The 26,219-nt window shown below is 37.6% G+C and overlaps 1 long non-coding RNA gene across 1 annotated transcript in view; it reads left to right on the forward strand.

The window, feature by feature from the left end:
• LOC140695996 (uncharacterized) overlaps positions 1-25,823 on the forward strand; it is an 80,609-nt gene extending 54,786 nt beyond the window's left edge. Inside the window, exon 4 of the long non-coding RNA XR_012071901.1 lies at positions 25,033-25,823. This is a non-coding gene — a long non-coding RNA (uncharacterized lncRNA). The remainder of the gene's footprint in view (positions 1-25,032) is intronic.
• Positions 25,824-26,219: the final 396 nt, after the last annotated feature.

Genomic DNA, 26,219 nt, shown 5'->3' on the forward strand with positions numbered 1-26,219 from the left:
CCAACCACTGACTGTTGCTCAAAAATGTAGTGCTCTTTTAAAACTTTGTGCTTTTGTACATGTTGTTCCCTCTGCCTGGAATACACTTGACCCTCTTTCCTTCTAGCTAAATACCATTTGTCCTCCAAGACTCATCTCTGGGAAAACTGCCATGAACTTCCCCAGTTCAATTAAATGTTCTTTCTGTGCTACCACCCTCTGTGCTTAATTCCATCAAAAGCACTTCTTGCCTAGTATTAGGCTTCATTGTTTCCCTGTCTCTTGTTTTTCTCGAATCTCAAGGGATTTTTTCTGTGCTAGTCCATGGTAAGCATTTAATACATATTTAGTGGGCGGATGTGTACTTTGCCCCTGGATGTAATCAGCACGTCTGCAATAATGGAGGTGTAGTCAGCGCAGTACAGGGGAAAGTACACTGGGTCTGAAGTCAGAAAATGCCAGTTACGGGTTCTGACACTTCTCCATCTCTGATCTTAGTTTGGTCAGTTAGTGTTTCCAAGGCTTGGTTTCCTCATCTGAAAACATGAAGAGTGTTAGCTGCCTAGAAGGACTGCTGAAGGGATTAAATGAGGGAGGCATCTGCAGGCACTGGCACAGAGCTGATGCTCTCAACACAGCAACTTTTATAAGAGCGAGTGGAACATTCCATGCTGTCAAACAGTTATAATATACCCTGAAAGCAAACACACCACCAACATGGGTTGTAATAGTGAACGGACTTTGTTTTCCTGTTTTTATTTTATTTCAGTTTTGAAAAAGGTGATATATACCATGTTTCAGAAACCAAGGTGATAAAAATCATACACACCCAATTCTCGCCATATCCTTACCTCCAACCCCTGTAGGTAATTACCTTTAACAGTTTTTTTAGCTCCTTCCCATGTTTCATTTTTAACACAAATACAAATAAATACGTAATTATTCCCTTCTTTTTGATACAAAATGGACCATATTTTTAATATATATAAATACACACACACATTGTTCTGAGTGTTGCTTTTTTCACTTAATTACTTAATAAAGGGGCTTTGTCATCTTCTAAGTTTGCCCAGAAGAATTCCAACCAAGTAGGCAAGTATGTGGAAAGGAGACTTTATTTACTCTTTGCCTCACAACTCTGAACTATAAGCAAAAGGTAAAAGCTTTGCCTCACAGCCTCAACTCCTTCTAAAGGGAACCACAAAGAAACTGCATGACTAAAACAGTGAAAGACTGACCACGGGCGAAGAAATCGCTACCGGGCTGGAAGATCTGCAAAGGTCTCGGTATATTGCCTGCAGATCAGAAGAAAGCTGCAAACGGCAGACTAACAAGTCTTCATTACTACTGTTTCCTACTGGTTTTTCATCATATGACTGATGAAAAAACTGAGAGCCTTAACTTTTACATGAAAAGATTATTTTCAGAATTGCAAACAGATTCTATTTTTAAAGCTGTGGCTCACGTACAGAACAAGATCTGCATTTTTTCAGGCTAAGTCTGTTTACAAATCAAGAGCTGGTAGGGTAAGGAGGTGGAATGGCCCCAGTTTAATCGCCGTGCTTCCCAGGCCCAAGTCCCTGTCTCCCCACTGCCTTTACTAAAGCTCTCCACTTGGGCAGGAAAATGGACTCATTAGGAGACATCTAAAGAGTCAGTCAGCACAGATGGCACGTTCACCATCTCATGCCCAGTAAGTCACTGTCACCCTGACCCCATCTGTCATGTATACACGATGCAGAAAATTTAGCAAGAAGGTTAAGAATGAGCTCAGGAAGAGAACAGAAATTCCTGCTCATCTTAGATGGGGCTGGAAGCACAGGATTGTGTCTGGCCACATAAGCCTAGAGAACTGGAAGCCTGAGTCAGCTCTCCGCACTGTACAGGCTACAAACACTGCAAACCCAGCAGGCAAAGAAAAATAAATGCAGGGAGCTATGGGAACCAGCAAAACAAAGGCACCAAATCTAACATAGGAGGAGGGAGAATAGAGCGGGTTATTAGACCAATTAAGTAAAACTCATTAACAGCCGATTTCTCAGCAAACTGTAAAGATGCTGGCACAGTATATTTACAATTTGGTGCTTGAGCCAAAGTAGTAGAATAGTGTGATGAATGAGCTGGAGACAGCCAGATGGACAAGGGCAGAGGTTGCAAAATACAGAAAAGCATTAAGGCTTTAAGTCTTGAAATAACAGGGCATTTGAATAACTCCACATAGTTCCCTGTGAATGGAGATGGAAGATCAGAGAGACAGGGCCAGAATTGCAGTGAGAGACAAGATGAGGCTGAAGAAGTGGCCAGAGCCAGAGATGAAGGGCCCTGTGAGATCATGCTGTGGATCTTGGATTTTGACCTGAAGGCACTACTGGGAGCCACTGTAGGGTTTTACACAGGGAATAACAAGATTAAAGTTTTGAGTAGGTCACTCATAGCATGTAGATCATGGATCTGAGTGCTGTTTCCATAGCACCTTTTATACTATATTGTAATAGGCATTTGTCTGTCTCCACACTAAAGTGTAACCTCAATAAGAGCAGAAAGCATGTCTGCTTTCTCATTATTACATCTCCAGTACCTAGTGCAGTGCCTCGCACACAGTTAGCTATGGAGAGTGAACAGATGGATGGTGGGTGTCCAATCTCATTCATCTTTTTCTCTTCAGTGCTTATACAGTGCTTAGTCCAATGCAGGTAATTGGTAAAGATCTGCTGAATAAATGAATGCATTCTAACTTCTGTCTCAGTCTCCAGACTTACTTTCCAACACTCTCCAAAACTCAGGTCCCATAACAATAAATCTGTATAATTTATCCAAATTCCCTTCATTGTTTGCCTCTTGTATACAGTTCCCTCTGATTAGAATCCCCTACCCTTATCTCCTGTCGATCATGTAAATTCCAATTATGTCTCAAAACTCAGCTCAGATTTTTACCCACTTGTGGGGCCTTTGGAATTCCAGTACTTCTCACCATGTGGACCCGCATGAGATTTACATTTGATCACCTCTAGAGTTGTTTAGCTTCATGGTTTACTCTCCAGTGTGTTTAGCAATTCTTCCTTTTTGTATCCCCAAATCATCTTGGCCTATCTTCAGCATAAGCCCTGGGAGTTGGTAAATAATTCTGTGTCCATAGAATCCCTCACCTTTGTCATTTCCTCCTGTCCTCTCTCCTTTCATGTCTGCAGATTGGAGAGTCCTAAGTCTGATGAGACATCCCCTTAATCATCTTTTTGTAATTTGCCCTTCAGTTCCTGTCTTTATCTAAACTATCCTGTAGGAAGCTTACAGAGGCCAGAACCACACAGTATTATAAGGACAAACATCAGTGTCCTATCATTATACAAACGAAGGGTAAGGTATTTTTGTCTCATTTTCAAAAATTTTCCAGTGATGATCATGGTTTTGTTGGCTTTTAATGTAAAAGCAATAGATCAAATCAGAATCTTTGCAATGACCTCTTGGTCTCCTTCTTTTCATAAACAAGAGCTCAAAGCCCAGTACAGTGTCCCCTGCCAAGTGCTTTTTCCCCTAATTATGATCATGTCCACCTACCACCCTCTGCAAGGGTTTCTTCCAACCCTGGTTACTAGCATCCTGTTCAGCAAGTTATAGTGCACAACTTGCTGTCTCCAACTACAGTTTGTGAGGGGGAAAAAAACTAGAAACAACTGATTCTCTTTCTGTTTTCTCTAAATTAATCATTTCCATTTTGCCATCTAATTGCCATTCTCAAGGTTTAATAACTATGACTGTGGTTAATACTTGTGGAGTGCTAGACTTAAGTCAGGCACTGTTCTAGGTGATTTATATTATATATATATATATATATACACACACACACACACATATACATACATACATATACATAGATACACACATTCATTTAATCCTCACAAAATCCCTATGACATCCATAACATTATTATCCCTCTTTTACAAATGAAGAAACTGAGGCACAAAGAAATTGAGTTATATGTCAATAACACATATTCCAAAACCGGCATGTAGCAGCGTGGAGATTTTAACCTATGCAGACTGACTCTCAGCCTAGAGCTGGTGTTTGGTGGAGAGGAAGGGAAAGAGAAAAAATTAAGAGTTTTATCTGAGCCCTTCCACTATTAACAGAGACTCTGGGTCAATATTAAAACCTGTTGAGTCCCACTTTGACGTCTGTAACATGAAGATAGATATAGATACCTCACGGTTTGTTGAGAGAAGTAAATGTAACCACACATGTAAAATATTTGACTGATGGAAAGTGCTTCACAGATGTCATTTCTCTCTCTTCTCCACCCAGTTAGTTCTCTGTTTTCAGGTTATCACAACCATTTGAGAGCCACCGATTAGAAATCATATGGTTTACTTCCCAGCCCTGTCCTGTACCAAATATGTGAACTGAAGCTCCCATTTCCTTTACTGTAAGCTGACAGTCATAAAACCCATTGTAAGATTAAATGAGATCATGTTTGAAAGGCAATTAACACAGTGCCTGGCATATGGTAAATGCTCAATAAATGATAGCAGCTCTAATGATGGTGATGATAAGGAACAAGAGGGGGATTATTAAGGATTATGGTGATAATATTTCCAGTTCAATTCTCCCTCCTCACCTGAAAAAAAAAAAAAAAGAAAGAAAACACCATCTGCCCTCCAGGACTATAAGAAATGGAAAAGCTTGTCTCTGTTACTTCCTTGAAGGAGAGAAATTACCTGAGTCCCCAGAGACGATCCTCAAGCATAATGGTCTCAGCCTTCTAGTGCATAAAATCACCTGGGACATTTATGAAAATTTCAGATAGCCACCCAGTAATTCTGGTCAATATGGAAGTCATGGAGTCCAGAGACCCAGAGATCTGTACTTTGAACCAGCTCTCAGGTGACTGAGTTGGTAGCCCTGGGATCACACTGGAAAAAACTGCCCTGGGATTAAATCAGCATATTTATTGTCTTGAACCGAGATTATTTATAAGAATCTAAATGAAATTTTTAGCGAGATTTAAGATTGATCATTACTTTAAGGGGATTATTTATGGGGAAATATTTATCACTGCTTGCCAACTCAAACATTTGTTCAAAAATCTCACAGTTTTATGCTTGAGAATAAAATAAATAACAAGCCACTCCTTTGACAAATATATGTGTGCATAGATTTGTATGTATACACATGTTAGCAAGGATTTCAGCAGTTTGAAGTACCCTTAAAGGAACTGAACTTGCAGTCTATTTTTCTTATATTATACAGCCTAGCCTTAAATTTCAGTCTTTGCTAGGTAGGTGGTATCATCAAATGTTTATCTATTGTCACATGAAGAATAATGAATTTGTGTTTTCTGTGACCCTGAAGGGGCTAACCTTGTTTTAGTCAGACTGTGTTCCTCACACACTCATCAAGAATGTTGTAATGAACTTCTCAAAGTTCACCCGATGAACATCACCAATACTAGTAAAGAAAAGTTATGCATGGTTAGTGCCACTTTGTAAAGAAGCTACGTTTTCACAGACCACAGAGAAAGGCAGTATCTTAATTTAACTGTCATCAAACTGATTCTGTGCCGAAGTCACTAGACCATGTCTGCCTTCAACTAAATTTGGTCAATCTTGGTTGGTTTTGGAGATAAAGAATTTTCAAAGAAAAAATAAAATTTTCATAATATTTTACTTGTGACCTTTGTTATGGCTTCCACAGTATTATTAAGAAGTTAAATCTTTTCGGAGACAGATTTAAGTTCCCAACCCAGTGAAGCAGATAAATTTATCTTTACTGATCTTAAAAAATATTTTGAGACATTTGATAATTTTAAGATGTCTCTGGCTATGTTGAGTAAATTAAAAATTAAGGAAAAATTGCAAGTGGTTCTTAATATAAATCGAGTAACTTGGAGATAATGAACAACTCACCTTTTATAAGATTTTTTAGTATTTTTCTAACAATTGTTACGTAAAGAATTATATCAGATGAACATCACCAATTACAGATCTCCTATTCAAGATAAGTGCTTTTTTTTTTTTTTTCTGAAGCATAGGTCTGTGGTCAGGCAATGCTGTGTTTGCTAATTTTGCCACTTTTAGTAACTGATCTTGGGCAAGAAGTTATTATACTGCTAAGATTTTTTTTTAAAAGGCCATTTCCTCATATGTAAAATGGGCATGATAGATCAATTTCATAGGGCAATTGTGAAATTTAAGTAAGAAATTATCTAAAAGACTTAACAGTGCCTGGCACATTATCATTTACTAAATGGTAAATGCACTGTTTTTTTTTTTCCGGTTCTCTTATATAGAATTACTACAGTTCAACTGCACATACACATTATATTGCATGTAAATACATATAAACAGTATACTGCACATTTTTTTAGTTTTCATAGCTGTACTAATTATTGTTTCTAAGAACAGATTAGATCTTCAGCTTTTTAAACTTACACAGTTATCAAAGGAATAATGCCAACTACAAAAAAAGGAGCAACAGAATGTGGTAATCCAGTCCTAAAGGACAGTCAAATGTGCTTACACATATTCAAGAAATCAAAATAATAATTAGTTCCTTTGTGTCCTTATTATTATTATTATTATTATTATTATTATTATTTAGATTCTTCACATGAATGCATTTTTCTTTCTCTTTCTGGTCAAGATAAGTGCTTTTAATCCATTTTTTGCAATGTTTGGAAGAAACGTGTTTTAATTTAATCATTTGCAAATATTTGAAATTAACCATTAGCTCCAGCTAATACCAAATTTAAAGAAAAAAATTTAAGAAGCTTAGTTTATAATTTCAAAGTGCATTAAAATTTGTTCCAAAAACTATTCTGGGTCTTATATATTTAATGTCTTAGTCCTACTACTGAGTGTTTTTTATATTATTTTTTGAAGTCAGAGATTAAAATGATCTGTTTCATCTTTCTATTCATCGTATGGCTTTAAAAAGTAAAGCTATTTGGTTGGGAACAAGGAGGGGGTGTTTTTAAGGACCGAAGAGCCATTAAAAATTAGAATCATGTGAAGTCTCTGCTCAGTTGACAATGTAAGAAACAGGTGCCTGTTGGGTTTCTCTTTGGTTTGACAGGCAGGTGTGTGGTTTGCTGCTCTTGCTGATCCTTCCAGACTCTCAAGTTCAGACAAAGGCAGTCCAAAGTTCCTGTCATTTTTGTTTGTTTTAGCTAAGAAACTCATGTGAACTCCACCCAGGCCTGGGCGTCTGCTTGCCCAGGGACAGTTTTACTCGGTACAGTCAGTGGTATTTAAGATTTCAGAAGGATGACTTTATAGAACTGGCTGATCCTTTTTGTAGAACCTGACCTCACCTCTTGAAGCCTCCTGGAAGGCAGTATCAGTGTAACCTATGTCTGTTCAAAATAGATGTTCAAGAGAGCGTAAGCCTCCAGCTTAGTGTATTTAAATTAACCTTCTGCTCTTACTCATTGATAGATATATTCAAAAAACCATGTTTTGCACTCAACCGCAGTTTGCATTGAACTGAATCACACAGTGAGCTGTAGGAGGACACATGTAAAACATGTAGAATGCTGATTCTTAGCCTAGCGTCTGTGGATCTTCTGATTGTCTGTGAAAAGTGTGCATGTATGTGTGTGTGCGGGCATTTGTGCATTTTCCTGAGAAGAACCATAGTTTTCCAAAATTCTCAGTGGGGCATCTGATTCCAAAAAGTTAAAAGCCACTGACTTGGGGAGTATAATAAGTGATTACTTGTCTTTGCTTTATATCAAATATAACAAAACATTGCAACGTTGGCTTCTTATGAGCTTTCATAATCATAACAATCAAAGGCTGTTGCTTAGGCCTTCTTCCTCTCCTCAGGGTTACTGAGAGCATCTCTGCAGTAGGCATTGCTCAGGGTGCCAGGTCCTTGAAAGGGCTCTCTATCAAGTCAGTTTTAGGGTCGATCAGAGTACTGGTGGAACACCAGAGGATCTGAGACAGCATCAGCATGACATTCAGCTTAATTCAGATAATAACAGATATCCTCCTTGACGTTCTCTTTTAGCTTTTCTGGTTACGACATGGAAATAGTACCAGTTGGCGCTGAGATTACTTTACCACTTCTGTAACACTCCCTAATATCTCCTTTCAACAGAAATAGCAGACCTCCAGGTCGGTATTCACAGGAAACTATATCTGGCAAGAATTTAATAACATTACTTAATTCGTGATATTTCTTTTTATGATTATCTTCTATTTGAGGCACACAATATTGGCTTTCAGTTAGTGAGAAAGTTTATTTTTTAAGTAAATGTATTTAATATTAAAAAGGAGAAACAAAGAAAAATATTTTTATTAGTACAGATGACACCAGGGTGTGATAAAGTCATAGAAGTGAGATGCCAATAATAGGAATCTGAGAAACACCAGACTAAGCAATTGCTTATCAAGCCACACTTTTATTTTTAGAGAGACTGACAGTCTTTTAGAAAATTCATGCTATTTAGAATGAATCTTATAACCAGCAACAGAAATTTCTAGTGAGCATTTCTGAAAAAATAAGTACAAATTGTGAGTGATTCCTTTAATATTAATCACTTAGGATGTTTTCAGATGCTTGTAATAGAAAACACAACTAAAATTACCTTAAACAACAAGGACTAATTCCTAATGTTTCCAGCATAGAGTCAGTCAGTGACTCGGTAACATCCTCAAGGGTCCACGTTCATGCCATATTTTCCTCTGCCGTTCTCAGCATGCCTCTGCTACGAATGTCCTCAGATCTGTTCCCTCATGGTCTCAAGAGAGCTTCCGTGGCACCAGTCCTCACCCAACAATGACCAGGTTCAGGAAAGTGTGAAACCTTTGACCCTTTCAAGAGCAAAAGAAACTTATTCAAAAGTTCCCTTATTTGCCTTCACATTTCTTAAGCAAGGTTGTACCTATATTAAACCAAAGCTTGCCAAGAAGAAAAGGAATTACACAAGATTGCCTTAACCTACTCCTCACTCACCCACTGGGGCTAAGGAGGCACCAATAGAGATCATGGGCCTAATAGCTGAACAGGATTGGAGTTCTCTTGGCAAGGAAGTCTGAGGGGAATGGCTGTTGGGTATTTAACCCACATTGTTTACCAGGAGCTTGCATTAACACAAGATTTTAACAAGTCCAGACTTGCAGAAAGGCTAAGGATTAATGCTGGAGAAAAATCTTATTTCAGTGTCACGAGTAATAGAAACTTGGGCCATGTTGACAAAATACATACCGAAGATGGTAGTTTGGAAGGTAACAGTTTTTTTTTTTTTAGGGGTCCAGATAGAGGAAACTCTGAAAAAATTTTATCTCAAGGGTTTAAAGAACATTAATTGGTTGAAATCCTTCTCCCCTATCCCACCCTCCTCAGATACTGTGAGCGGGAAATGCACGTGAGGGCAATCTCAGGCCAATTTTTAAAAGTGGTGGTTGTTGTTGTTATTGTTTTAAGAATTTGATATTTTTTAAAAGCTGCTGAGTAGTCATCATAGGGGAAAAATGAGAACATTATTGGACTTTGTTAGACATTTTTTTAAAATTTTAACTTACTCATGGAATATGTGGAGGGGCATCTTTATCTTACCTGTGCATAGGACTTGTCAGTGTTGTAACCTGGCCCTGACAGATAACTTTAGTGCCAGTAAATAAGGTGGGCTATAAACCTCCAACTCACCCTTCTCAAGTTGCTTGTGTTATAAATGCTTTCTAAGCATGATTCTTGCCTTTATTTCCCACTCTAGAATGAATGGAATCAGATAAATGACTGACTCCGGATCTAGACTGAGACATGAAGAGACAGGAAAGGCCATTCAATAAATATTGAAATATTGATTGAGCACTTACAGGATGCCAAGCTCTTTGCATTTTTTCTGATTTTCATCCCAACAGTAACTATCATACAGACATTTTTTTACTTCAGTCTTCAAAATGTGAAATTGAGGGCCAAAGAAAGGGAGTGATTTCTTAGAGTTTACAAAACTGGTAAATAGTGAAATAAAGATTTGAACTTGGGTCTTTCTGATCTCATATCCTGTATTCTTTCCATTGAACTACCCTGCCTCCTGAGGGTCTGTGCAACCAAATACCAAAGGACAGAATCAAGAGGTTTCAAAATGAAAGCAAAGATACAGGCTAAGAGATGTGGAGAAATAGAAAAACAAGAGTCAAAACTAAATCTCGGCAACAAATAGATACTTAACGCCTACTATGTGCCAAGTATGGAATAGAAGAGAGGCTGGGATACCTGTCTAGACATGATGGAAAGGAGGAAGTAGGTCAAGAATCAATAGTGACTCCAAGATACTCTGAGATCTAAAGGGAGGGGCATTTTATGTGTTCCTTGGTGTGGGGCCAGAACAGAGAGTAGGTGTGGCTGGGACTTGGGGCTAAACAGGCACACCTGGGCTATAGGAATGCACTTGGCTGGGTGGGGTTGGGGAAAGCAAACCTTATGGTACAGTTGCCTTTTCACAGCTAGGTGAAATTTCCCTTACCTTACACTTACATGGATCTGGGGGCAAATTTTAGCTACCTAATTTTTTTTAAATTTAAGGATAGCCAATTTCTGGTATACAACATAGTGTTTCAGTCATATATATACATACATATATTCATTTTCATATTCCTTTTCACTATAGTAGTTACCTAACTCTTAATTAACTGACAGACTTTTTCTCCTTGATCATAGCCCAAATATTTCTATATTTTACATACTGGTAGAAGTTATTTTTATCTTGAATTTTAGTAACCAGACTTCACTGGGGATTATTAGAGCTATAATAGTGTTACCATATTTGACATCCCTCTGAAAAAAAAATATTGCTCAATTAGCACTTCTTCTGTTATCATACCAAAAAGCTGTTGTTGCCCGAGTTGTCATCTGGGTGTAGTGTTACTGTAGATATCTGTCACTTGTGGAAATTAAACATCATTATTATAGTTGTTGGCCCAGATTAGACCACACAGTTTCAGCTTTGTGACTCATCTTGTGGAAAAATATGTAATTTATTTTAGTGTATCAACTCTAACTTACCAATCTTCATAATGGCCTGCATATTTTTTATCAGCCCATCTCATACTTAACAGTGCTATCAGGAAGGCAAGGTATATGTCCGTATTTATCCACATCTAAGGAAAAACAATGTTAGTGCTGAGACATATTTTCAACTTGGGTTTACCAAGAGCCCATTTTATTTTCAACCCAAAGTTGGATACACCCTACAAAGCAAGTTGGGGAAATCCTGGAAGGCTCAACCGTGCAACAGAATTTCCTGAGACAGAATTCCATACCCCTCCCCACTCCCTTTCTCTGAGAGTGCAAAAACTGTGGGCCTCTCCATGTGCTGTTGGACAAAGGTCAGAAGGTACTTTGATCAGTTCAATCCTACTGATCCTGGGAAAGTGCACACAAACTCATTTTACTACATAGACTTTACTAAGCATCCCATATCTCAAAAAGCATTGAAGTCATTTTTTTCTAAATGTATTTTTCTATATTTAAACATACTTTGGAATGAACCTATAAAATTTACTGATGGTGGTTTGCATTGCTTCTTTTACAAAGGTAGTGTGAATAGTGTCTGATTGACTTAGGAACAACTCTATTGTGAAATAGCCAAAAAGCTCTGAAGCTGGAGTCAGAAAGAATCTTACGTTCAAACCTGACTCAGCCATTTGATTCTGTATTACTTTGGGCAACATAACCTTCCTAAATCTCTTCATCTAAAACATGGGGATAATAAATTTTACTTTAACATGTTGTTGGTTTGAATTCAATGAGATGTTGCAAACAAGTACTTATTATAGTACTTATACTGAAGGAACTATAAAGAAGTGGTAACTTAAATTTAAGAAGCTGTAGATTCAGTCAAAGGTCAGAAACGAAATGTACTTAAGATGTAGAGTGACTAATTATTGGGAGAAAATTAAAGATTTGGGTATCTTGAAAATTCCATGTAAAACATAAAGCAACCACCCTCCAAACACCAGGGACCTCCATATCTAAACCTGCAGCCTTGACCTCTCCTCCAAGCTTTAGACTCTGATATCCAGCTTCCCACAGGACTGGTCCATCTCAACATGTCCAAAACTGACCTCAGCATTGTATCCCTCAATACTATTGTTATTTCCTAGGTTGGTGGCGTATTCCCATAATTCACTCAGTCACAAACTTTGGAAATTTGGATGTCATCCTAGATCCTCCATCTCTCATGTTCCACCCTAAACATCTAAATTAATGCCAATAGAGCAGTGGTTCTTGAACATGGCAGAGCTTCAGAACTAGGATGCTCTGTTAAAATACCAAGCCCTGCCCCAGAGATTCTGATTCAGAAGTCCTTAGGTATGCTGTGGGAATCTACATTCAAAAATAAATATACAAATAGCATAAAGAGCTATATTCAATATCTTGTAGTAACCTGTAATGGAAAAAAACCCAAAAAAGAATATATAGATATAAATACAGATATAGATATAGATATAGATATATAGATATATTAAAGCTATAATAGTTTTATATATATATAAGTAAATCACTTTGCCACACACCAGAAACTAACACACTATAAACCAACCATACTTCAGTTTAAAAAGAATAAATAAATAAATGTACACAACTTCCACAAAGAATCTGATATTCTCTGTGACTTGGAAGCCACCATTGTAGTGTACCTTCTTACCAGATTTTATGTCCATATCTTCCTCTCCATCCCTACTGCAGCAAACTTACATTAGCCCCTCATATCTCCCTTGAATACTGAAATCAGCCCATAAGTGGTCACCCTCCCCATTTAATGTATCCTTCCCAGTGCTACCAGATCTATTTGTTCAAACCTAAGTTTTAGAGAAAAACATATCTAAATTCAACCCCCGCCTTTGCTAATTACATGTCTATAAACTTGAGCAAGTTAGTTCATCTCTCTAGGACTCAATTTTCTCATCAGGAAATTGAGGATGATACTAATACCTATTAAATGAGATCTGGGTGGATAGCACATGTAAATCTTTTAGTACAGGGATAGGCATATAGCAAGCTATTAGAATTACTAAGGCAATATCGTTCTTGTTTTTGCTATTATGACACAACTCTAATTATATAATTCCTGTATTTTATGTTCTCTTCCTGTAACCAGCCTCCTTTTCAGTGAATAAATCCTGTCGTTATGTCTTCTTCATCCCAATTGCCTTTCTCCAACCTGGATCTCTGACAATCACCAGTCACAGAGCATCCTCTGATAGTGCACTTGTCCTTCCAGATTTCTTTCCATGACTCACACCTGAGACCTGCCCAGATTCTATAGCTCAGCCAAATGGGAATATCTAGTTTGTTTGATTTGGTTCATCCACTGCCCAGGTTTGACTTAACTAACTACCCCCTAACCAGAGCTGGGCATCCTGACTCTAAATATAAAGCTAATAAACACAATTCTCTATATATTTTGTATAGCACCCAATTTACCACAGATATATGGTATACATAATTATACGCTACTCACTCCCTGAACATAAAGTTCTGAGTTTTCTTGCCTGAGTCAATACCTAAAATTTAAGCTTATACAGAAGTAGAGAACAGTAGAAGCTCAAGTAAGCTCAGATAGAAGTAAAAGAAACCAGTCTGGAGAGGTGTCATTTTTCTGGAGGTGGGTGATTCTGGTGGTCAGATTAGCTAGAGTGCTAATATCCTTTATCAGAGGGTGAAACATCTTGATTCCAGAAAGCCTTTGTCTGGGGGAGCATTTGAAGGGCAGGGAGAGGCAGAGTGAAGCCTTTGGGAAAAGAGATTAGCAGGATACAACCACAACAATAGTGATGATGATAATAGATAACTTTTATCGTGAATCCATTATGGATTGGGCACTGTGTTAATTCTTTTACAAACATTTTCTCTAATTGTTACAACAACCCTTCAAGATGTTGAGTACCAGATGGAAAAACTGAGTCTCAGGGGAACTAAGAGACTTTTCCAATATTACATAGCTGGTAAACAAACCTGCTCCTCCCCAACCCAGTGCCCCACAGGAGCCTAATCAAATATCAGAAAAAGAAAGTAAAGAAACAATCCTTTTTAAAATCACATCCAAAACAATAAAATACTTAGGAATAAATCTGACCAAGGAGGTACATGATTTATACATGGAGAACTACAAAACATCGATTAAGGAAAGTAAAGATGACTTAAAGAAATGGAAAGATATCCCATGCTTTTGGATTAGAAGAATCAATATTGTTAAAATGGCCATACTACCCAAAGAAATCTACAGATTTAATGCAATCCCTATCAAATTACTCATGACATTTTTGACAGAACTAGAACAAACAATCCTAAAGTTTATATAGAATCACAAAAGACCCAGAATGGCCAGAGCAATACTGAAGAAAAAGAATGAATCTGGAGGAACAACCATCCCAGACTTCAAACAATACTACAGAGCTAGAGTAATCAAAACAGCATGATATTGGCACAAAAACAGACATATGAATCAATGGAATGGAATGGAGAGCCCAGAAATAAACCCACAGACCTACAGTCAACTAATCTTTGACAAAAGAGGCAAGAATATACACTGGAGAAAAGATAGTCTCTTCAGCAAGTAGTGTTGGGAAAACTGGACAGCAGCATGTAAATCAGTGAAGTTAGAACTCTCCCTCACATCTTACACAAAAATAAACTCAAAATGGCTTAAAGACTTAAATATAAGATGAGAAACCATAAACTTCCTAGAGGAAAACATGGGCAAAACATTCTCTGACATAAATCTTAGCAATGTTTTCCTAAAGCTGTCTACACAGGCAATAGAATTACAGGGAAAAATAAACAAATTGGACCTGATTAAACTTATAAGCTTTTGCACAGCAAAGAAAACCATAAGCAAAACAAAACGACAACCTAGAGAATGAAGAAAATATTTGCAAATGATGCCACTGACAAAGGCTTAATTTCCAGAATATATAAACAGCTCATACAACTTAATAACACAAAACAAACAACCCAATCCAAAAATGGGCAGAAGACCTAGACAAGCATTTCTCCAATGAAGACATACAAATGGCCAATAGGCACATGAAAAAATGCTCAATATCGCTAATTACCAGAGAAATGCAAAACAGAACTACAATGAGGTATCACCTCATACCAGTCAGAATGGCCATCATCAAAAAGTCCAAGAACAATAAATGCTAGAGAGGCTGTATAGAAAAGGGTACCCTCCTACACTGTTGGTGGGAATGCAGTTTGGTACAGCCATTGTGGAAGACAGTACGGAGATTCCTCAAAAGACTAAAAATAGACTTACCATATGATCCAGCAGCCCCACTCCTGGGCATATATCCAGAGGGAACCTTAATTCAAAAAGATACCTGCACCCCAATGTTCATAGCAACACTATTTACAATAGCCAAGACATGGAAATAACCTAAATGCCCATCAACAGATGACTGGATAAAGTTGTGGTATATTTATACAATGAAATACTACTCAGCCATAAAAAGTAATAAAATAATGTCATTTGCAGCAACATGGGTGGACCTGGAAGATCGTCATTCTAAGTAAAGTAAGCCAGAAAGAGAAAGAAAAATATCATATGACATCACTCATATGTGGAATCTTAAAAAAAAAAAAAGAGAGAGAGAGACAGAGAAGAGAAAAAAGAGGACACTAATGAACTCATCTACAAAAGAAACAGACTCACATAGTAAACAATCTTATGGTTACCAGGGAAAGTGGGTAGGAAGGGATAAATTTGAGAGTTTGAGATTTGCAAAGGTTAACTGCTATATATAAAAATAGATTAAAAAACAAACTTCTGTATAACACAGGGAACTATATTCAATATCTTGTAATAACCTTTAATGAAAAAAATATGAAAGCTAATATATGTATATACATGTGTGACTGGAACATTATGCTGTACACCAGAAATTGGCACATTATAACTCACTACTTCAATTTAAAAAAAAATTTTTTTTAAAGATAAACAGATTTCTTCTGTAAAAAAGAAAAAAAAGCACTTGAAGGACGGATTTCAGCTCACTGAGCATGGCATGTTCCAGGGGCTCACTTGAATCAATTTGCATATTGCACTCAGAAGAGCAAATTAGTTCCTATTTCTTTAATCCCTGGGATCTCTTTGCCTTGGTCTGGCCAGACAGGACTGAGCCTTCTGGTTGTAGGTGAGGCTGGAGCAGAGAGTGATTTAGGTGATTTAAGTGCCACTAGATTGGCAATACAGTTTCAGATACTGACCTGGACAACACTATCCTCTTAAATCACAGAAGAATGCACTCATAAATCCACTAGACTCTGCACATAACAGAAAAGTAAATAACCTCCCTGAGAATTAATTCTGGGGAGTTAATCCAAAATATTCAAAACCCATGGCCTCAGTAGTTATAATATCAAAAAAAAAAAAAAAAAAGACTAACAGCATGGGAGTGAATAAGTAATTTTTGGCACAAACCTACAAAAGCAACCATTAAAACTTAACATGACAAATTGTGCATGACAACTTTGAAACAACACAAAATAGACTTTGAGAAGCTAAAATTTTTAAAGGAGTCAAAATTGTATCTGCCATATGGACATTATTATGTTTTTGTTTGAAGCACAGAAAACAAAAGAACATCGAAAAGAGCACACACTTCAGTATGAATGGGGGTTGACTCTAGGTGATGGAAACAGGAGTTATACTTTTTTTCTCCTTATTGACATTTTATGACATTTTTAATGAGCATAGGTTAATCCTCAATGCAAAAAAAATTATTTTTAATAATAAGAAGAACTAGCCTCCTGGAAAGTCATAGTGCATTTTCGAATTGTTTGAGTCTGGGTCAGCCCACGTCCTATTTTTTTCATCACGCAGCCATGATCCCATGACCCAACAGCCTGGTGGCCTGTGGTAATCAGAGCTATTAAGTAACTTCCCTGAAATTTTGAGTCTTTTGCCATTTTCTCCACTACCTTATAAAGAGTCTTCAACAGGTTTTTGGCTTCATAAACTATCAAAAATCCAGTCTTCCTCCCAGCAGTCCATTTCAATAGAAGAATGAGGTGAAACACAGGACCACACAAGCAAGGGCTGGTTTTAATTGTTAAACAGTCCCCATTGTGTTTGGTTTTCTTTCTGCTCCCTGATGGGCTTCACTAAAACTCATCTGTAAATGCTGTTCCTTGAGTTCCAATCCAAATAGGGCTGCACCCCACCCCACAGTGTATCCTGAACAGAAGTAGCCAGGTTACAAACTTGCATCAAGCAATGATATCTCAGAATCCTTACAGAAGGAAATGGATGCCAGGCGATCATAGTGAACACAAAAATATCAAAGGATCCTTGTAACTGTCTTTCGGTGATTGGTACATTTTCAAATTCTGTTCCAAATACCTTGGCAGCCATTTTACTCCACGGAGCCAGAGAGGGGAAAGTCTGTTCTTACATCATTACCAGCAGGTTGGGGAAAACCCAGTCCTTTCACACGCAAATAGGGCTGGCTGCATTTGATTACACAGCGCCAGCCAAACTGGACTTCTCAACATCACATGCCTTCGGCAGTTGTTCACTCAGCCCCACCTCTGAGATTTAGAGAACAGCAGAAAACACTCGAGCGGGCCCCTTTCAGACATGTAAGTGTGAAGCACTGACACCTGGTTTTTCCCACCTCCTCTCAGCCTTGCTTTGGTGGACAGGAATATTCAGTCACATTCATTTCCATAAAGCAATGCTGCTCTGTATGACTCTACCAAAACCACATGAAAGGTACTAGGTGAGGGCTATCTGTATTACTAGAAAGACACTTTGAGAAACAGTAGATTTTCAAAGAAGTGTGACAAATGTAGTCCGAGCCTAGATAAACCCAAGAAGATTAAGAAGGGGAAAAAAAAAACTATAACAGTGGAGAAAGGACGGGGGCATCTAAGGGGACATGTAGATGTAGAGATGATATAGAAAAGAGTTTAAAAAAAAAAAAAAAAACCTGGAGCAAATTTCCATTTTGAAGTAAAAAAAAAGAGCAGCTCCAAACCTTCCAACAGGACTAAATTCACTTTTCCACAAATTGTTTCCTCAGCCAGGATAGGAACCACTACACCCTCTTTCAGCCTTCCTCTCTTAGACCCTCCAATGAAATTTAATGATCTCTAATATTTATGATTTGCATTTATTTCTTTTTAATTTTAATGAAATGAATTAGAACTGAGGAAATTAAAAATGAACTTGGATACAAGGTCAATTGGAAAAATATTTTTCCAGAGATTGCCAACCACTTTGGTGTCAGTTGTCCCTGCCTCCTCAGTAAGGTGTCCACGATTGTGGCCCTTTCCAGCTCTCACTGGGGGGCCAAACTAATGCTGTAAAAATCAGCACCATTTATTAACACTCTACATGTTATCAGACTATGAGGAAACCCCAAAGAGGAGTATACAGGGGTTTTTCCCTTAAGAAGCTGAGAATCTCAAAGCTGTATATCCATAAGCCCCAGCTAAGATTTTAAAGGCTCTCAGAGCTGATTTACAGTAAGAAAATGCATATTCATATGATAATGAAGAAAATATGGAAGAAAGTGTATGGTTGTAAGAAAACCCTTTAGATAGCCTAAGATTTTGTTGCACAAAATGTAATCCAAGGGAGCTTGTTAGAAATGTAAAATCTTGGCCCCTAGCCCAGATCTCCTGAATCAGAATTAGCATTTTAACAAGATCCCCAAGGTAGATATGTGTTTATTAAAGCTTGAGAGGCACCTCCCTATCCCTCTCAAGCCCCCTTACCCACCCTGTTCAAATTGAATGCAGTATGGCTTAAAATGTTGAATGGGGTAAGAAAAGACATAACTGCCACAAATAGAGGCAAGTTCTACTGTTGGGGTTTTTTTTTTTTTTTTCCTTTATCGAAAAAAAAAAAAACAGTGAGGCATTTCACCAAAGTGCAACAAAATTAATCAAACAAGTACAGGAAGAGGGAAAATGGGGGTTTCAGTTACTGATAAGCTTGATATGAGTCAACTGATTGTGGCTACCAAAAAAAATTGAAAAGCTAGCAAACAAAAGCTAGAGACTGCATTTACAGAAGCATGGTCTCTAGATCAGGAGAATGACTGCCCTACTCTGCCTTACACTTGTCAGGTCTTTTCGGTGCATTCAGTTGAAGGTAACTGCAATTAGGAAATTCAGAGACAAACAAGTACATGTTCAGTTGAGAAGAACCATGACAGAAAAATTAAAATCATGACCTGAGAGAAAAAACTGTGGAAGGAATTGGAATTGGTAAATTTATTTACGAAAAGTTTTGGTTTAAAAAAAAAAAAGCTTAAAAATATGGAGGAATGTGATGTGGGAAAAAACACTTGGTCTGTGGACAGGCATTTGAAAACCATTGGTTAAGATAACTGAGGGCCATTCAAACCCCCAAAATTTGTTATTTATGGACTTCATTGGATTTTCAAAGCTGCTTCTGCAAAAACCAACAAGGCAGAGAAACAGGTATCATTCTCCTCAAATTATACGAGAACATAATCAATGAGTCAGGTCTAGAGCAAGACTTCCTGGGCCTTTGTTCATTGTACTTTCATTACCCAGCTTGCTATGAAATTCCTACTTTGGTAATCATTACAGAAGAAGAGGAACTAAAAGTGACCCCCAAAAATTATTTTGATTTTTTTTCTTCTATCCTATGATCCAAATACAGTTGCCACTAGCCTTGTGTGCAGTTGTATACCTAAAACATGGCTAGTGGAACTGAGGAACTGAGGAATTGAGATCTTATTTTCATTTAACTTAATTGAAATAATAAATATAATTATTTTACATTAAACTAATATCTAGTTATTGGAAATTTTAAGCATGTTTGAGACATTTTGGATATATGAATTTACTTTTTCCATCTTATAAAACCTAAATATAATTTTCAATGACAATTTAATATTCTAATTGACAGGTACTTGCAAGTGGAAAGTATGTCCTAGATATCATATATTTACATGAAAAGAAAGGCAAAATATTTCAGTATTTTGTATATTTATTACATGTTAAAATGTTTTAGATATATTGAGTTATACAAACTATATCACTAAAATTAATTTTACCTCTTTTTTTTACTTTCATAATCTATTAAAATCTTTCAATGATCTATGTGGTTCACATTATATTTCTATTAGACATCCCTGTTCTATGTCATTCTGAAAAGTTCAAAAAGGAATTCAATCCTTTCTGTCCAAGCTGAGGCTGTCAATGGTTGACTTTTCTATACAACATGCCTGATTTAAGAAGGAAAGAGGGAAACCCTGCCAAAAAGAGTAAGATTTCCAGCATCACTCTCCACCCTCACCCCTCCAAGTATTGCAGAAGGTTGAGCAAAGCCCCATTCTTAGAAATACACAGTTTCCCTGTTGTCAGACACTCCCAGACAATAAAATGGGACATTTCTGGAATTTGTTATGCAAAGAGAAATCTCTTTTCATTCCTGCTCCTTTACTTCAGTTGGACCACCTCTTTTTGCTGTTGCCCTGTCTGCCCTTGGGTGGGACTGATCATAGAGGAGACCATCACCCTGTTGAGTCCTCTGTAGGGGAAGCAGTAAAAAAATCAAGCTCAAGCTGCATACACTTGAGTGCCTGTGTCAGGAATAAAGTTACAGACAGCACGGTCCTTCCCAGCTCCCCCAGACTAAGCCCAAAACTCACAACTGGAAGTTGTGGTTTAAGAAATAAGGTTGGAATACATCATTCCTTTCCTCCCCTTCACCCAGCTAGGTGCTCACCCCAGTGAAGGCTTCTTTCAGTGCTGACTTTCAATGTCCTTTTCTCTACTTTAGTCATACCCTGTGACTCCGTCTTTAATATTTATCACCACTCTCCACATCAGAGATCTCCTAGAATCTCCTGAGGTGTATTTCCTCATCATTGCCTGACACTCTTGAGATAAAAGTCAACATGCCAAGGACATCCTGACCCTTGAGAGAGTCTAACCAGTTTATAGGCCTAAGGTCGGGAAGGAGCCAGCCTAGAGTCTGCAACAGTGCTTCCCAAACCTCAGCTATTCACATGCCACTTTTATGTTTTTTGCCATACCTCATTCCTCCAGAATTTCTATTAATAAATGTCTTTAAATAACTCATATTTTTAATTTAAATGTATTTAAACAAGAAACTTTATATGACTGTCATAAATGGAAAACTAATATTTTATATGCATTAAAAGTACATAACAATCAAAATAAGCATTTATCCATTACCATCTAAAAATCCTCCCTTCTACCACCAGTGGTATACCCATTATGTGGAGGAACACTGGTCTAGAACGTCCGTGGCAGGACAGACGGAAGTCTAAAGTATAGACATGAGCTTATGCAAATTTCATGGCAAACTGATTTGGCTTAGGAAACCAGCTGCTTCAGAACAAAGACTTTCTCTGAACCACGGTCCACAGATCTGCAGATCCCCTCTCTGGACTCAGAGCTGAGGACCGGTTGGGGAATAGGGAAGTACAGGAACCCAGTACAGCCCAAGAAAAGCAGAATGGTCCCAAGAAACTCATTCCCCAACTCATTCCATTCCCAGCTTCCAGTTCCAGCAGTGACGTCTGAGTTAGCAGCATACTGAGAGTGTTGGCATGGTCAAAGACTTGAACTTGGGGGCAGAAGGAAACAAATATATGAAGTATGAACTTTCCTTAGACTATGCTATGTATCCCAAAGTGACTGGACAGGTATCTCAAGTGCTTCTCCCCCTCCCCCCAACTGCCTCCTTCATCAAAGACTTAATTTCTGATAGTTTCATAATCCCCCTTAAATCAAGTCGTGCAGATAAAACAAATTCAGCTTGGCTTTTTCTTCTAAATCCTCTTTCTTTTTGGGAATTACTATTTTCCTGAGCACAACAAGGTTGTTCTTTGTCCATGCATATAAAACGAAACAAAATTCCTCCCTTTGGAAAATGATCTTAAAATTTTAGAACCTCAAATTTTATTAAAATCCCCTAGATGCATAAAATGACTTTAGATCTAGACTATGTTGTAGTTTTATGTACATGATCTTATTTCAACCAACTCTCAAATAGGAATAAATGTAACACTGGTTTTTAAAATTTTAAATTAAATAAACATAGATTTTACACCATATATCCATAGAGATTTAGGCAATAAAGATGGCAAAGAAAAAGAGTTTTTGGTAGCTAAATGAATAAGCAACAAGCAGTTTCCTTCACACCAGATAAAACTAAGGGTGCTGCAAAGAGGTTATTTTGAAGGCAGCTTTCCGAGAATTGTCAATCACTCTCAGTTAACAGAAAATTACACCCATATATTCTTAGAAATCTGTCAGTTCTCTCCTCACTACATAGTGCTAGGGTGGTAATGTTCCTCTTTGAGGTGGTGTATATTAAATACACGTGGCTTGATGTGAAAATGCTAGGGGATTTTCGCATACTTTCCCAGCTTAGATGCACAGATGCTCTTAGAAATATTTTGCAGAGGTAAGTGGCTCAACACATGTTCCAGACAATCTTTTTGAATGGTGAAAACAATCCTCTGAAAATTAATAGCTCTTTAGAGGGAAGGGATTACTATTTCCAACATGTATAGCTATTCCCTTTTAATTCTTTTGCCTGAAACATCTGACAAATATTGCTTTTCTAGGACCCTTTATAAAGAATGAAGGCAGTACTAGTTAGCCTCACAAAAATTAATACCCAGAGAAAATATTTTATAAATGGCAGGGGCCAACATAGAAATAAAACAATTTGTACTATGTAAAAAAAAAAAGGAATGATCTGTAATAATATTAACTTTTAATGTCAGTTGTACTATGTTAGCATGAACTTTCATATTCATGTTTTCTACTCCCATAAAGACTTTCTTATTTATTATCTCCTTTAAGTTTCTGTGAAATAAGATAGCACTATTATCCTCAGTTTAACAATGAATAAATAGTAATCTAGAGAGGTTAAATAATTTTCCCAAAGTTACAAGCAAGATAGTAGTGAACTAGGACTAATCCTACCACTTTATCTTCTGGCCAAATGAAATTATCAAACTGTAGTGTATTTTCTTATTGTGTATCGACCTTACAAGTTGGAGTGTCTTGTCTTCCTGCCATTTTTTCTTCTTTAGAATCTAAGCATCACTTGAACACAGTCACAAGAAAACTTCACTAATATATTATCTAATAATATTTATTCTAGCTATGTTTTAAATATTCACTGTGTTGGGCAGTCCCTTAAGGGAGATATCATTATTCCCATTTGACTGATGACAAATTAAGGCTTAGAGAGCTTAAGTCATGTGTGCAAGGTTACACAGACAAGAATGACTAGAGAGGAAATGGAATCTATCAAACTGTAGAGCCAACATCGTGGTCCCTCCCCAAGACTCTTCAAGTGAGGCTGTAGAGCTCCAGGGTCATTTTCCAGCCAATTGAATTATTCAAATGTGGACAGGCTAAGAAACGGACTGAAGCTGGTCTTTATGCAAGCTAGAAAATTACTTTGGTGAATCAAATTAATCTCTATATTACAAAAAGATTATCCAAAAGGATCCATCAAGCATTAAGTGCTTATAATTTCATATAAAGAAAAAATGTTAGCAACTTGTTATTAACCTCCGAGGCAACTACTCTGAAAAGACCCAAAGTTATCCGCAGTGATCACTGTGACGCAGATCTGATGATGAGTAATGATCCAAAACCAGTTCTATTTGGGCAGGAATGTGCTTTTGTACATACACGTGGCTCCCAATCTGCCTGTTCTTCTCAGAACTTTGCTCCATTCATTCTTCTGACTGCTGGACACATTGGCATCACCTCTCCAACTGATGCACAGGGGCAATCTCTCCCTCCCTCTAATCCTGCTCCTATTTGGAATCACACAGTCCCTGGATTAGAAGGCATTGTTTAATACTTTGGGGTTACAAACAGTATCAAATTGCATTTGAGAACACTAAAGTAGGTAAGCCGTACTGATTAGAAACAGTCATTCTCATTGGCAACACCTAGCCCATAATTGGTGTTCAGTAAATATTTGTGAAGCTAGACTCAGTAATAGCAAAATAATTCAAAAGGAAGCTTTTCCCCAGGGTACAGAGCCATATATAAGATCCACAATGGATAATTGAAAATAGAGTGTACTTAGCTTAGAATCATAGAAATGGAAGAGGATTTAGAGATAATCACATCCAATGAGCAACTGAGGCCCAGAGAGATAGGCCCAAGTTCACAAAGGCAATTAGTGGTAAAAGTGGACCATTAAACAATGCCAGAGTCTTGGTTGGATTCTCTTTCTAAAACATTGTCATGTAGAAATACCATTTTTAAACTAAACTCAATCACACTCTCAAATATGTGGTTACTGTGAAACAGATTTCTAGGTACATGGATATTTAGGCCCTCATGGGCAGATCATTTTTAAAAGCTGTATATTCCTAAACGTGGCCTCTGAGTCAAGAGACCTGTGTTCAAGTCTCAATTTTTAACTAAGTACTTAATAGGAAGTCACTTTGCCATACTTGATATTAGTCTCCTGAACTGTAAAGCAAAGAGGCCAGCTGTATCTGTCAGGTTACAATTAACAAAAACAACAACAAAAATCAAGCTGACTTAAGCAAGAAATTCACACTGTTTTATGTCTGCTAATTTAAGAGTCCAGAAGTAGACATTTTTCAGATGTGTCTTAACCCAAGGGTTGAATCATGTCCCCAGGATCTAAACTTCTCCCATCTGTCTGCTATGTTCCTCTTTCCTGGGTGGGCTTTCAGGCCCTCTGTGTCACAAGATGGCTGCCAACTACTCTAGGCCTGTGTCCTCCCAAATTCAAGTCCTTTGAGTCAGGCAGAATCAACAACTACCCTGGACAAAGTGCCTTTAAGGTCACTGGCATTTGCATTGATTTCTGGTTCTATGAGCTCCCATTAATGTCTAGCTTAGGTTATAAGAATATGTAAAACTGTTTGGAGGAAACTTAGTACTTTTCTGTGCCCCAAAGGAAGACATTTGTTACAGTTCCACTTCGATGGCCATGACAATGACATTACTGGCACTTCACCATGTGTCCCATTCTTCAGCTCCTCCTAATTGTGGCTTCCTCCGTGTGCTCTTGTTTTTCTTCAGGTCACAGTTCTACAGGAATACCTCCCATGATCTCCTGGATTCGATTTTACCTCCTTGCGTCTAGAACTTTTCCTTCTCTAACACTTGTCACACCTGTAGTTATTTGTTCAGTGTTTGCCTTCCTTGATTGATTGTCAAGTCCAAGAGGGCCAGGATCCTTTCTGTCTTGTTGACAGATGTGAACAAGAAAATTGGAGCATGGAGTAGTCTGATTAAATTTGGGAAGAGTGAAGAGAAAGTTCTCTTTATGCTTATGCAAATAGCTAAAAGGAGGGTTATCTGGAAAAGGGCGAAGAAGTGAAAATGAAACTAACATTTCAATATGTTGTATGCTTGGGGGCTGCAAAGACCAACAAGTCATGGTTCGTGTTCAGTAAATGTTTTTTGTTTCCTCTTTGAGTCAGAAAAGAAGAGGTTGGGGAAACAAAAGGGAAATTGTATTCCTGAAACAGGAAGAGTGAAATGAGAGAAAGAAGAATTGGGGAGAAAAGACAGGCTTTGAACATTTGTGAATTTCACTGCCTTCTTTTACCTTCTTAAACTGCAACTCAGGATACACTCTGAATTCAAACTTGTATTTTGCAGCTGAATATGGAAAGTAAAGGCCTGTTTCTTAAGATTTATAAAGACATCTGGGGCTCTTTGCTTTGTCCATTATAGTATTTTTTCAAAACCCAGTTCAATCAACAGACGGTATGGAACCCCTGCTACGTGGCCAGGACTGTGCTTACCACTGTGGGCCGTGTACTTTAAAAGAAATGCTTTATCCTAAAAAATAAAAAAATAAATGCTTTATCCTGCCTACATATCTCAGGTCTCCACATCCTTCCTAAATGCATAGCTGCCTGTGTGCGTGTATTTATCCTTTTTGTTTTCTTTTTAAATCAGCACTCTGGAATTGTGGTAACACATTTTGGTGCTGTGTTAGGTGAGGAAGCTGAGATAGTTGCTTACATGACTCAACCCAGCTCATGCTCTCCCAAGTTTCTTTTATTCGACATCCCACCCTCTTTCTGACCACACTGCCTTGGCAGCACCACAAAGTCCCAAAGATGGCAATGATTAAGTCATGTCTCCTAATAGAAGCTAAATTACAGATCTGTTTTCTTACAGTGATACAAATAATGCTAGTCTCCATCTGAATATTAAAGCCTGCGGAATTCTGCAAAGAACACTCACATATTAAA

Source organism: Vicugna pacos, chromosome 4 (assembly GCF_048564905.1).
Source record: "Vicugna pacos chromosome 4, VicPac4, whole genome shotgun sequence".
Taxonomy (NCBI): Eukaryota; Metazoa; Chordata; class Mammalia; order Artiodactyla; family Camelidae; genus Vicugna; species Vicugna pacos.